At 48.1% G+C, this 14,889-nt stretch overlaps 1 long non-coding RNA gene across 1 annotated transcript in view; it reads right to left on the bottom strand.

The window, feature by feature from the left end:
• Positions 1-14,889, bottom strand: part of LOC139277968 (uncharacterized) — a 204,118-nt gene that overhangs the window by 51,448 nt on the left and 137,781 nt on the right. Inside the window, exon 3 of the long non-coding RNA XR_011596199.1 lies at positions 7,265-7,364. This is a non-coding gene — a long non-coding RNA (uncharacterized lncRNA). The remainder of the gene's footprint in view (positions 1-7,264; positions 7,365-14,889) is intronic.

Below are 14,889 nucleotides of genomic sequence, written 5' to 3'. Positions count from 1 at the left end.
AATATTTCCATCAAGAAAACAGATTTAGAAGATCAACACATCCAAAACAGGTTAACATTTAATGAGCCGCCAAAATATGACAAAGAAATATCAAGCCCGCCAAAATAAAACAAAAATCCGGGCTGATTTGGCGCGAAGATTAGAACAGCTCCAAAGGTATAACTAGGCCTTGCTTTAACAAAATGTATGCTTTTGCTTCAGAAGACACTGCTAGGGATGCTTAACAGAAGGTATGCACACAGCAGCCTAGCATGATAGAGCATCAAGAAGGGAGAAAGACCACCGCAGCAGTTTTAACTAGCATCTCCAGCCTCGACGTCCTGAAATCGGGAAAGGGAAGGACGAACATCACCACCGTGGCAGCAACCGACCACAGCCAACGTGGTACAACCAAAAGCACCGCGATCGATCAACTTCAAAAACAAAACTCCGCAAGTAAAGTTTCCACTCTACAACCTAGGCCTGACTACCAACAGGTGAAAACATTACCTCAAGAGACTTTGAACTGAATTCTAACGGAAGAAAGTGGGTACTTACCCCATAAGTCCAAAACGCCCCCTACCGCATCAGCGGATACCACCCAACTGAAGATTGCGCAGTAAGAAGTCTTCTCCGACGTTCGGGGTACGGCAAGCAGAACCTACAGAATCCAGCGAACCCCGAAATCTCGAACGACCAATAAAGGATTGGTGAGCATAGTCCCTGTTTGCCCTGGAGTTTAACTTAGTCAGTGTTAGACATTGGGAGGTTCGAGATGTATTATTCACTGTAACCCCTTTGAATGTGAGATGTACTGTTCTTTACTTGAGTGATTATAAGTTTGACATTGTATTTTCTTGCCTTTAATAATATCATAGTTCTTTTGCACCAAACCAGTTGTCTCTTGCACTTTATCACATCCCCCAAATAAATCCAGAGTCTAGAACCCAGGGAGTGGGAGCAATTCGGACTGCTCAGAAGGTCAGAGGTGAACCTGACTCCACACACCAGCCCCTACAGCACTAAACCCTGCGGCACCCCACGAGTCACTGCCTGCCATTCTGAAAAGGACCCGTTTATTCTCACTCTTTGCTTCCTGTCTGCCAACCAGTTCTCTATCCATGTCAATACATTACCCGCAATACAATGTGCCTTAATTTTGCACACTAATCTCTTGTGTGGGACCTTGTCAAAAGCCTTTTCATGCAGAATAATTTATCACACTCATCTAAGTTGGCAACTGTGCTCTGACTCGAAAGCGAAGTGACATCAAGCAGTAATTGCGATGGCTTTCTGTATTTTTTCTGATTAAAAATAAAACCCAAAATAACTTTTGTAAACAGCAACAAAAACAATCCCGCTGCCCAGAAATTCTGGAGGCTCCGTTAGCAGGACAAGGCTTTGCTGTGGGCAAGTTGGGAGTTGGGATTTCAGGCATGTTTGCGGGCAGCTGCCTGAGCTGTTGAGAGCTGCAGTAAAGTGGCTGCATGACTAATGTACTGACCCAAACTGCTGGAGTTGTATTTTAAAAAATTATATTAACAGCGGTACATAGTACTATTATGCATTGTACATGGGGTTGCCAACCCTCCAGGATTGCCCTGGAGATTCCAAGGAATGAAACATTAATCTCCAAGGCACTGCTGCAAGCAACCCAGGAGATGTATCACAGGGCCATTAAAAATTGTGTTTTTAAAAAAAATGTTATTTGAACAAATGTTTTTTGTTTATTCGTTATTAAAAATACTGTTAGACTGACAGTCAAAGAATCATCCAATTGAGTAATGAAGAGTCTATTCGCTTTCCAATTGGCCATGCACCGCGAGTGTGGGCATCCAATGGCAGGAGTGTGGGGGCGGGAGGGCTGGAGGCAGGCGGTCACATGATGGCACCTCCAGGAATATGTCCAACCAGAGATGGCAACCCTAATTGTAGGATCTCCATGTTATTGAATGGGCGGTGGGAGAAAGGATAACAGTGAGACAAAGAAAAGGAATATACATGCTGGGTTGGTACATCACTCCACCAAACACCTCCCTTCTCCCGTCCTTCCATGGACCAGGTGCCAAATAAGCCAAGGGCCGTTATCCTCAAATCTAGTCAATAGAAATGGTTCCTCCCCACCTCTGCCCATTCAATAGTGTGGTGCCTGTAATGTATTTGCTACATGGGTTCTTTGCTTAAGAATTCATAGCATCACTGCTATTAAGAACTAGTTGGTTTATTAGCAACACATTACCAGTTCATCGACCAGGCTCACAACCACCTGCCTTATCGTGGATCCCCCAAATGCAACTGTCTGGGGTTTTATTGAGTCTTGTGAACAGCACGTGACTGGCTTAGTCACTCCCAACTCAACAGCTCTACAACTATTTTAATGTAACAGTAAATCAAGTGCCCCCTTTTAGTAAATGCAATGGAACCCACAAATTTCCAATTAAAACTTTAAAGGAAACTTAAATCAAATTAATATTTTGGTTGCCGGGGGTAATGATGCACTCCAGTCCCTACGGTGCCCACCTCTCACAGAAGGCCACGAGCGTACCAGTGGATACTGTGTACTCCACCTCAAGGAACATCCTGGCATGAAAATGTAAAATAATGAGTGGGCTTGCCAAGGTGGATGCAAAGAGGATATTTCCACTCATAGGGGAAACTAAAACTAGGGGACCTAGGGCTAGATTTTATACTTTTGTGCAGATCGCCCAAAAATGAGCGTTATTCCCGGCGTGGGCGGTAAAAATGGGTTTTCAGATCGCCAGCTTGTCATCCATTCTCAAAGCCCCTAGTCTCCATTTTTGAAATTGGGTGTTACTGCGAGCGATACGAAATGGGCGGTAGCATTAAATCTCTCGGACCTTCTGCCGTAAAGTGTCACTGTTCTTGGCAACTGCATGGCAACGCTCGATTCCCGCGATTCAAGAGGTCAAGGATCGTCATGACATGTGCATAAGAGGAGATAGTGAGAGAGGGAGCTGAGAGGGAGTGACGGCATGTGTGGGTGTGGTGTGGCTGCTTTGGGCGGAAGGAAAGAGAGTTTAGAGCTTTATAGCAAATTGTGAGAAAAATATTAGCTGTTACCAGCTAGATATATGCCCGAATTTGGTGCCTATAATGGAGGGAGAGGAGGAGGCGACACAGCACGCTGTGGAGACTGGTGCTGGCGAGAGCAGTGAGCTGGGAGAGGAGCACATTGGAGGCTGCAAAAGAGCAAGGAGGTTCTCAGATGAGCAAATGTCTCCCTCCTGCAGTTATGTTGGGGTGATTTGACACAAGGAGGGTGCGGGAAGCCCACCCCAATGGCCTACCAGAGGATATGGACCGAGATAGCAGAGGTGGTCTCGTCGGCGACCAACAAGGTTCATGAGGGCAACCAATGCTGCAAACAATGGAACGACCTTGTCGGATCCGCAAGAGTAAGTATTACATTTATCTACATGTACTTATGTAGTTGTATAATGTGATTTGTAACAGCCATGAGTGACTATCATCAGATGAGAGGTCTTTCACTTTTACCGGGAATGTTGTACTCAAAGCCTGCGGTCACAGTGTACGTCTTTTGGTAAAGAATGATAATTATCATAATAATCATGATTACAACTGCCGTTTATATGTTGTATCAGTCTCTGTGACATTACCTAGCAATGATATCACGCAATGATCTCATGCCATGTCGTCCTGTCACATTTTACAGAAGAAGCTATCAACGATGAGATCTGTGCAGAGGCGAACAGGTGGGGGGCCACCAGTCACCAGCGACATCACTGACATGGAGGAGCGGGTGCTCACACTCGTGGGGAAGCACCCTCCAGACGCCCACGCAAGTAGCTGCAGACCCTGAAGTGATGCCAAGTGAGTAAAGCTTACACCATTGTATGATGTAAAGTCAATAGATGCCACACCCACTCGTATCCGAACAATAATACATGATAGATCATTTCTAAAATTGTCCTATAAATAATGCTGGCCTAATGAAAATCATTGCAATGCAGAATGTGTTGATGGTCATGAAATGTGATGCCTGTGTTGATTTTGATAGCGGTGGTCCTTTTGTCTTGCATATGCTGTGTGTAGCGCTGGACTCACCTTGTGACCCTAGCACCCTCTTCTCCTCTAATAACCTCATTTGTCTTTTGCAGCTCAGCCAGCAGCGCGTCCAAAGGCAAGACCACAGAGGCCAGAAGGTGGGGGACACGGGGCCGGACTCACCGGACGATCCTACATCTGGTGCTGAGGAGCTCCGATTCTCGCCTGTCAATCCGCTGGGCCTGTTCTCTACGGATGAGAGCACGGACTTCGAGAAATCTGCATCGCCAGGCTCCAGAGGCATTCCACCCCAAGGCCATCTAGTGCTCCTCTGGCCTTTCCCGACTCTACTCCGGAGGTACCGGCCCCAAGCACCTCATCACAGGGCACTCCATTTGTCCCCGGGAAGGCGCCGAACCTCACGGAGGTTTTGTGGATGCAGCAGGTCTGGCCCATGTGCGCTACATGAGAGCGAGAGATAGTACAATTGTCCAGGAGGACTGTAGACATTGGTGACCAGATCCTCGATGCATTGGGAGGCATATCCCGACAGCTGGCCACCATCTCCGGCACCATGACTGAGTACGTTCCGCGGATGGCGGAGGCCCTGGAGGCGATAGCTAGGAACACTGCTGGCACAGGCCTCCCAGTGGTCCCGGAACGCGGTACTCCACCCCGAGGTTCTGCACCACCAGTGCCAATGACAGATGATAGGCAGGACCAAGATTCTGCTTCTGCATCCAAGAATGTTCCCACCTCGGCACCCCCCACTCCCGTACACATGCAGCCACCACCTCTGCCTTCATCCCCCCCAATGAGGCACCGCCTGGGGAGCTCTTCAGCCAGGCGGTGTGGAGCGAGGAGGGGAAGGGGTAGAGATGGGGAGAAGAAGGGAGGGGAAGGAAAGTGAGGTGCATGTCCGCAGGTGATGGGGGTGTGTTATAACTCCATCTGGGTGTATGCAATTTGTTATAATGTATGGGAGGGTGGGGGGGGCGGGCACCCTCCTGCTTTGTCTTTGTATTCTGTGTTGCTGGACATGTTGACCATTTGATTGATGTCAATGATGGAAAAAGTGGGGTGGGGTTGGGGTGTTTTTGCCCATGATACTTATGATTTCAGACCAATGGTCGTATAAAATGTTTTTTATTCAACATAACCTTGTTGCGGACAGTCTCAGATAGCTGGTCCGTTACTGGTGATTCTTTAACATGAAGGGGATAAATAAAACTTTACTTGAATCAACTTAAACTTTAACTGGCAGCAAGGTGATACCCAGCACTGATGTCTGAGCTGCACACACACAGCAGTGTGTCAGCATTGTCAATCACAGCAACGTACTTTCAAGCAAATCGCTCATTTATGAGCTCCTACCATAAGAGTCTTGCAGCTATGTCGCCACCATGGGCCCTTTCCTGTGGTCTGGAGGGGGCCTAGGCATGGTTGCTTAGTCAACCTGATTGTCTGGCCCTAGGCCAACATCCAGCCCCTCGTCGTCCTCTTCCTCTCTTCCTGAGGCGGAGCATCAGTCCCTTCTGGCAATTCTTGTCCCCTCCTGTAAGCCAGGTGCAGCATGGAGCATACGACTACAAATTTATCTACTTGCTCAGGGTTGTATTGTAGCTCCCCTCATGAGTGCTCCAGGTATCCAAAGCGCTGCTTAAGCACAGTTATTGTTTTCTGGACCACATTGCGTGTGTCTCTGTGGTTCCGGTTGTATCGCTTCTCGGCCTCGGTTTGGGTGTCACGCAGTGGGATCATCAGTCAGGTGGCTAGACCATATCGGTTGTCACCAAGCATCCAGCATTGTTGTTGCGGCTGACTCTTAAACATGGCAGAAACAGCGCTCTCACGCAGGATGTGAGCCTCATCGAAGCTGCCCGGACATTTGGCATTCACTGCCATTATTATCTGGTTGTGGTCAACAACTAGTTGGACCTTCAGGGAGTGAAATCCTTTTCTGTTACGAAAAAGCTCCGGGTACTGAGAAGGTTATCGCATGGCGTTGTGAGTGCACTGTATTGCTCCCTGCACCCTGGGGAACTTAGCAATGCTGTAAAATGCTTCAGCCCTGTCAGTCTGAGCCTCCATGGTCATGGGGAAGCTGATAAAGTCCATCCTTCGCGCATACAAGACCTCTGTGACCTGTCTAATGCAGCGATGGGTTGCATGGGTGAGACAGAGGACAAATCTCGACCGCGGAGGTCCGAAAGGAACCACACGCATAGAAAGACAGTGCCACGTGACCTTGACTTCGACCGACACTGATGTTCTGATGGCAGGCTGCATATCTGGCCTGATGAGCTCGCATATTTCAGTGATCACCATCTTGTGGAAGTGCAGTCTCCAAAGGCAGGTGTGCTCGGACACGTCGAGGTAAGACCTCTTCTCCCTGGAAGTGCAGGATATGTATGGTTTGGACCTCCTCCTCATTCTGGCATGACTTAGATTGAGCACATAATGATGTGCATTAGGCGTTGGGCCATTTGCACTCTGCAGCATCTGCGTATTAATCGATGCAGGCTGAGAGATGGCTGTCCCCATTACAATGAAAGTATAATAGCGATTGATCAGAAGCAATAATTTCCACACTAAAAGACACCTCTACAGTCAAACCCAATTGTCCAGAGTCTGAAAAGACGTCGATTGAGATGGTCACTTCACCTGAGAAGAACTCCAGAGTCAATCCAAACTCCCCCGAAGTTGAAGCAGCTTTTTCAATGAAGTGACCTGCGATTTGAAAAATGGCACCCACATCACTGTGATTAGTTCAGAACAGTTCCACTTTTTCAGAGCGGTGTTTTGGGCGAACGATATTGTGGGCGATATGTGTGCGAGGTGGTGTAAGTCGATCTCCTGGGCATTAATTTTGGCAAATGCAATCTTTATGACAAAAAAAGTGGCCGGTCGGTATTATTGAATCTCAGCGTTAATTATGTGCAGAAAGTAACGCTGGCCAATATTATGGGCATTGGTTTCGCCCATTCTGATGATTCCGCCAAAGAAAGTGAACGGGCGGTATTATTTTTTCCCAGCGTTACGTTCATGGCAAAAGTAACGCTCGGCGATAAGTGTCAGAAAAATGGGCGTCAGTTTCCATTTTGTGGCTAAATGGGCGATATCTGGGCGTTATATCTCACTTCAGCTTTAAAATGGACGTTAAGTGGGCAATATGCATGCAAAAATAATGCGGCAGAAATTCCGACGAGGACTTCCCACAGGCAAATCAATGAAGAAGAGAAATAAAATCCGCACTTACCTCAAGCTGTTGCACCCGCTTGAACTCCCGATCCACAGGCCTCCTCTCCCTGCGATGTGTAGCACGTGCTTGTAGGGACGTCTGCAGGAGTCATGTGTGCCTGGACACCCAATCACAGGTAAGTATTTTCTCATTCATTGTAATAGGAGTTTTTCGTAATGAATGAGAAAACCCCCAAAACTCACAAAAAATATATAAAACATTTAAAACACACCTTACACAATAAACTAATAGAAATTAAAAGTGTTTCAAAGAAAAAAAAAATTGCTGATTTTTAAAAAAAGTTAAGGTTAGGGTTTAAAATAACATTATCTGAGTGGGCAAGGTTTTAACATAAAGGTCTTTTTAAAATTTTTATTTTAGTCATGTTTTTTCTATGTTTTTAAACTCTTACGCCTGTAAATGTAGGCTATGCATTTGCTTTTTCAGGCACAAGAGTTTTGAGGACATTTGCCATGGGTAAATAGCCCAAACTTGCCTGTACAACTGTTCTCACACCCGATCTGGCTATGAGCTGTCAAACTCCAGCTTGACAGATTGGAAAAAACGGTTTTCAGCGCATATGCATTGCACGCTGAAAACTGGCTTTTCCAATGCCTTCCCGGGTCCGTGGAAACTTCGTACGAGCCCGGGACGTCGGAAATTCTGACCCAATGGAAAATCTAGCCCATAGTCTCAGAATAAGGGGCCACCCATTTAAAACTGAGATGAGGAGGAATTTCTTCTCTCAGAGGGTTGTAAATCTATGGAATTCTCTGCCCAGAGAGCTGTGGAGGCTGGGTCATTGAATAACTTTAAGGTAGAGATAAACAGATTTTTGAGCGATAAGGGAATAAAGGGTTATGGGGAGCGGGCAGGGAAGTGGAGCTGCGTCCATGATCAGATCAGCCATGATCGTATTGAATGGCGGAGCAGGTTCGAGGGGCCGTATGGCCTACTCCTGCTCCTATTTCTTATGTTCTTATGAACGTAGTTGTGGAAGAGAGTCAGGCAGTCGGTCTGAACGACCACCTCGACTGCCCTCTGCCTGGACCTGTTAATGGCCAGCTTGGTCAGGCCCAGTTGCAGTCATATGAGGAGGCCCTCCGACCTGCCTGCTCCCCTCTGCACTGGCTGCCCAAAGATCAGAAGCATACATTACAGTGCCAAGCAGCCTTCTCCTATAAGACATCCGGACTAACTATTGTCAGAACAGCCAAAGAGCCTTCCCTGTGGTCAGTGCACATCCCTTCTTGTGTGAGTATATTACAAAGCAGTAATGTGGGTAGATTCTGGTAGTATCACAGGTTTAAAGTACCCATTTCAATAGTGATATGCGTGTTGTGCCAAATTTCTATCTGTAGCCTGCAGTGGTATGTGTGGTATTTGTGATATATTTTCAACGATATCACAAACACACAGACTTTACAAGATGGCTGTTAACACAGGAACTTGCCAGGTGACCTGAAACCTGATGCCTTTATTGTATTTACAACAATGGCTGCATTGCCACAGTAGTCCACTAGGTGGAGCTATATATTACAGTATGGAAAACAGGAAAGCTCATTTGAATATGCTTCAGGAGGAATTTTGATAGAGTAGAGAGGGAAAAACTGTTTCCACTGGCAGGGGGATCAGTAACCAGAGTATATAGATTTAAGGTCATTGGCAGAAAAAGATAAGGAGGAGGATGAGGAGAAATGTTTTTCTCAGCGAATTGTGATGATCTGGAATGCATTGCCTGAAAGGGTGGTGGAAGCAGATTCAATAATAACTTTCAAAAGGGAATTGGATATGTACTTAAAAAACAAACATTTGCATGGCTTTGGGCAAAGAGGTTGACTAATTGGATAGCTGGTTCAGAGAGTGGCACTGGCACAATGAGCCGACTGGCCTCTTTCTGTGCTGTGAGATACTATGATCTATGAGACCTTCTGTGACGGTGCTGCAACCGCCAATTGTGGTTCTTGCCGTAGATATTATGGGCTAGTAATTGGGGAGCACAAAAGTATTGCCGGGCGCAACCCAATTCCAGCAGACGTGAATTGCTGGTTTAGTGCTCCAGGAAGGAAATGGAGCACTAAACTAAGTGCTCCCAGTTCCCTTGCAGCACTAGTCAGAGCAAGAGGGCTGATAGCGGTGCAGCAAGAGGGGTGGTAGCAGTGCAGCACTGCACAATGTCCAGTCATCATCATCATAGGCAGCCCCTTAAAATGGAGGAAGACTTGCTTCCACTCTAAAAGTGAGTTCTCAGGTGACTGTACAGTCCAATACGGCAATTACAGTCTCTGTCACAGGTGGGACAGACAGTGGTTGAAGTAAAGGGTGGGTGGGGAGTCTGGTTTGCCGCACGCTCCTTCCACTTTCTGCGCATGTTTTCTGCATGCTTTTGGCGACGAGACTCGAGGATGCTCTTCTTCCACTCAGGCAGTCTTGGGCCAGGGATTCCCAGGAGTAAGCCTGGGAATGGTGGACACCGGGACATGCGATCCACGACGAGCGGCCCCAAGCACTGTGAGAGAGCGCAGGGCTGCTCAAGCGCGCCATTGGAAACATTCAAAAAGCAGCACAGTGGATTTATAATAAAATTTTGGCCTACCTGGCCATCAATACTTTTAAGTACCGCTCTCCAAGCAGCTGACTGAGCTCACAACACCTCCTACAGCTGATGTTGTTGACGCCCGCCAATGCTGCAGGGAGTGGAAGAGTATTTTGGATCCGGGACGATACAGGGTGCTGCACACCGGATGACGTCACGATCTCCGGGGAGCAGGAGATTGAGGCGTTAAGGTTTACCAGCAGCGCTAACATGCAACGGAAGTTCACGGGCATCGGTACTTTCACCGAGCCCGTTCGGAAAGCTATTGGTGCTCCATTATCGCCCCCTGGAGGCGCTAATGGGAGGTGCAAAGGAAGACAATTTCTCCCCCTCGGACTCAAATGTTGATAAAATATGCAAAAGTGCATACATTGAATTTTGACATTAGTGATTCCATTAAACTTGCACTCAGCAACTGCTACAAGGGGCTTCAGAACATATTACATCACTAAAATCTCCTCTTCTGTGTAACACAATCTGTCTTTGATGCCCAAACCTTACCTCCGTCTTCCCCATTTTCAACTAAGGGACGTTCCCTCAATCTGTTACCCCTACCCTCATAACCCATCATTGCCCCTACATAAGCATACCAATAATCATCAGCTGAGTGAACGGGGGTAGCTTTAACTGTTATCAAAGTCGTTAGAAAAGAAAATCAGGTGAGGTTTAGAATGGGTTGCTGGATCGCTAGCACCTGTTTATCATCCAGCGGAAGTTAGCTTTGATACATCCTTGCTACACAGTATAAATGCACACGAGGCCCATGCTTGAGAGAAGGTCAGTCTGTGACCTGTCCTTTATTCCTTAGCACTCAAGTGATCAAGGTGGGTGGAGCTTCCCCTTTTATACCTGAAGGTCCAGGTTAGGAGTGTCTCCCACCTAGTGGTCAGTGTTCTCACGGTGTACAACTTAGGTCAGTTTATACATGGGTTACAATGCTGGTTGAATACATGACATAACCTCCCCCCCCAAAGCCTTATTGGGATCACAGGTTAAGTCTCTCTGGTGGTTTACGCTCCCTTGTAGAGCGCCTGAGTTGGGGCTCCGGTTGTTGGGCGCTGGCCAGAGTGTCTGCTGTTTGCAGTGCCTCAGGCCTGTCCGGACTGCCCACAGTGACTGGGCTCTCCTCCCTTTGGTTCCGGTGTTCGGTCACCTGTGGTGGAGTGAACTCTATATCGTGTTCTTCCTCTGCTTCTTCTATGGAATTGCTGAACCTCCTTTTTGTTTGATCCACATGTTTGCGGTAGATTTGTCCATTGGTAAGTTTAACTACCAGAATCCTATTTCCCTCTTTGGCAACCACAGTGCCTGCGAGCCATTTGGGCCCTGCAGCATAGTTGAGGACAAAAACAGGATCATTTACATCAATACATCGCGCCCTTGCATTCCTGTCATGGTAGTGATATTGTGACTGGCGCCTGCTCTCGACAATTTCTTTCATGGTGGGGTGTATAAGGGATAATCGGGTTTTGAGCGTCCTTTTCATTAGCAGCTCAGCGGGTGGAACCCCTGTGAGCGAGTGTGGTCGGGATCTATAGGTCAACAGGTGGCATGATAAGCGGGTTTGTAGGGAAACCCCTTGGAATCTGAGCATCCCCTGTTTGATTATCTGCACTGCTCGTTCTGCCTGGCCGTTTGAGGCCGGCTTGAACGGTGCCGTTCTAACATGGTTAATTCCATTGCCTGCCATGAAATCCTGGAATTCAGTGCTTGTGAAGCACGGGCCATTGTTGCTGACCAAGATGTCCGGTAGACCGTGGGCAGCGAACATTGCCCGTAGACTTTCTACCGTGGCAGAGGATGTGCTTGAATTTAAAATGTCACACTCGATCCATTTGGAGTAGGCGTCTACTACAACCATAAACATTTTCCCCATGAAAGGACCTGCGTAGTCTACATGGATGTGTGACCAAGGCTTGGCGGGCCATGGCCAGGGGCTAAGGGGGGCTTCCCTGGGCGCATGGCCCAGCTGGGCACACGTGTTGCACCTGCGAATCTGCGTCTGATCTGCGTCTATCTCTGGCCACCAAATGTGTGACCTGGCAATTGCCTTCATCGTGACAATGCCCGGGTGCCCATTGTGGAGTTCTCTGATGAACACCTCTCTGCCCATCTGGGGCATGACTACGCGGTTTCCCCACAGTAGGCAATCGGCCTGAATCGAGAGTTCATCCTTGCGCCTGTGAAATGGTTTAAATTTCTCAGGGCATGCACTGTACGTGGCTGCCCAGTCCCCATTCAGGACACATTTCTTGACTAGAGACAATAGCGGGTCTCTATTTGTCCAGACTTTAATCTGACGGGCTGCCACGGGTGAGCCTTCACTTCTGAAAGCTTCAACAGCCATGACCATCTCAGCACCATGCTCGGTAGCCCCCTCAGTGGTGGCTGGTGGGAGCCTGTTGGAGTGCATCGGCGCAGTTTTCGGTGCCCGGTCTGTGCCGAATTGTGTAGTCATAGGCAGCTAACGTGAGTGCCCACCTCTGTAATCGGGCTGATGCATTTGCATTTATGGCCTTGTTGTCGGCCAAAAGGGACGTTAGGGGTTTGTGATCTGTCTCCAGCTCAAATTTTCTGCCAAACAGGTACTGGTGCATTTTCTTTACCGCATATACACATACGAGCACCTCCTATTCTATGATCCCGTAGCCCCTTTCTGCCTGGGACAGACTCCTGGAGGCATAAGCTACCGGCTGTAACTGACATGCTGCAACACACACCCGACACCATAGGACGACACATCGCACGTTAACACAAGTTTCTTACATGGGTCATATAGCGTTAACAGATTGTTGGAACATAACAAATTGCATGCTCTATTAAAAGCCCTTTTCTGGCTGTCTCCCCAGACCCATTCGCGACCTTTGCGTAGGAGCATGTGTAGCGGCTCTAGCAGTGTGCTCAATTTGGGAAGAAAGTTACCAAAATAGTTCAGGAGCCCCAGGAACGAACGCAGCTCCATCGTGTTACGGGGTCTGGGTGCTCTCTGGATCACTTCCGTCTTGGATGCAGTCGGGCTGATCCCGTCTGCTGCTACCCTCATCCCCAGGAATTCTACCTCTGGAGCTAGGAAGACGCACTTCGCCTTTTTCAGTCGCAGACCTACCCGGTCCAGTCTGCGTAGCACCTCCTCCAGGTTGTGGAGGTGTTCTTCAGCATTGTAACCCGTAATGAGGATGTCATCCTAAAAAACCATTGTCCCTGGAATCGACTTGAGGAGGCTTTCCATATTTCATTGGAAGATCACGGCGGCCGAGCGAATCCCGAACGGACATCTGTTGTACTCAAACAAACCCTTGTGTGTCGTGATGGTGGTCAGCTTCTTCAACTCACTCGCCAGCTCCTGGGTCATGTAAGCTGAGGTCAGGTCCAATTTTGAAAAAAGTTTGCCACCGGATAGCGTCACAAAGAGGTCCTCCGCTCTCGGTAGCGGGTACTGGTCTTGGAGTGACACCCGATTGATGGTGGCCTTGTAATCGCCACATATCCTGACCGACCCATCCGCCTTGAGCACCGGCACAATCGGGCTCGCCCAGTCACTGAATTCGACTGGCGAGATGATCCCTTCCCTCAACAGGCGGTCCAATTCGCCTTCTATCTTTTCCCGCATCACGTACGGCACCGCTCTGGCCTTGTGGTGTACTGGTCTGGCGTCCGGGTTTATGTGAATCACTGCCTTGGCCCCCATGAAAGTGCCAATGCCGGGTTGAAATAATGAGTCAAATTTGTCCAGGACCTTTGAGCATGATACTCGCTCCACAGAGGAAATTGCATTGACATCGCCCCATTTCCAGTTCATGACAGCAAGCCAACTCCTCCCCAGTAGTGCGGGACCGTCCCCTGGGACAATCCAGAGTGGCAACCTGTTCTCCGAATCTTTGTGGGTCATGACTACCGTGGCGCTGCCTAGCACCGGAATGATCTGCTTTGTGTAAGTCCGTAGCTATGCGTCAATCGGCGATAATTTTGGCCTCCTGGCCTTGGATGCCCACAACCTTTCAAACTGTTTAATACCCATCAGGGACTGGCTGGCACCCGTGTCTAACTCCATTGATACTGGGATGCCATTAAGGAGCACTTTCATCATTATCGGTGGCGTCCTGGTGTATGAACTGTATACGTGCTCCACATGAACTTGCTGAACTTCAGCTTCCAGCGATTTCCCCCAGTGTCCATTTCTGCAATTTCTGCAGGCATTTTGCTCATCTCTGCAAACTCCGGTTGAATGTATGCCTCCATGCCTCCAGCATGAGTTGCGGTTTGAAACAAAAGATCCTTTGCCAGTCGATCGTCCCTGACTGCCCCTGTTATTGTCCTTGAGTGCACCATTAACAGGTGTTGATGGCCCTATTACTGGCCGCATTGTCCCTTGCAATGGCGTGAATTGCTGTTCAGCTTGCCATTGTCTCTGTCGAACTCCCCCTCTGGGTTCGACTACATGTTGGGGCATACCTGACTGCCCTTGTCTGCCTGGAGAACTGTGTGCTGCTTTAACAATGTTGAATCTCTGTCCCAACCATTCCTTAACACAGTACCTCTCGTCTGTTCTGCTAGTGGCCATGCTCGCGTGGTTTAAATCCAGTTTCTTGTCGCCATTGATACGTCCTTACTACATAGTTTAAATGCACACGAGGCCCATGCTTGAGAGAAGGTCAGTCTATGACCTGTCCTTTATTCCTTAGCACTCAAGTGATCAAGGTGGGTGGAGCTTCCCCTTTTATACCTGAAGGTCCAGGTTAGGAGTGTCTCCCACCTAGTGGTCAGTGTTCTCACGGTGTACAACTTAGGTCAGTTTATACATGGGTTACAATGCTGGTTGAATACATGACAAGCTTCACGCCCAAGAAGTTGGCGCCTGGTAAGTGCAACCTTCCCTTTGTCACTCCAGCCTTTACAAATAACAAAGCCTGACGTCAGTGCACGTGTTATTTTATTGCAATGAAGTGGACACAAGTCCACCTGCTCTTTTTTCCTTTGAGTTCGAAGTCCCAATCTAAAGACTTCAACACATAATCTAGGCTAACACTCCCAGTGCTGTACTGAGGGA

Source organism: Pristiophorus japonicus, chromosome 1, assembly GCF_044704955.1.
Source record: "Pristiophorus japonicus isolate sPriJap1 chromosome 1, sPriJap1.hap1, whole genome shotgun sequence".
NCBI lineage: Eukaryota > Metazoa > Chordata > Chondrichthyes > Pristiophoridae > Pristiophorus > Pristiophorus japonicus.
This window is presented reverse-complemented; position numbering and strand designations above follow the sequence as displayed.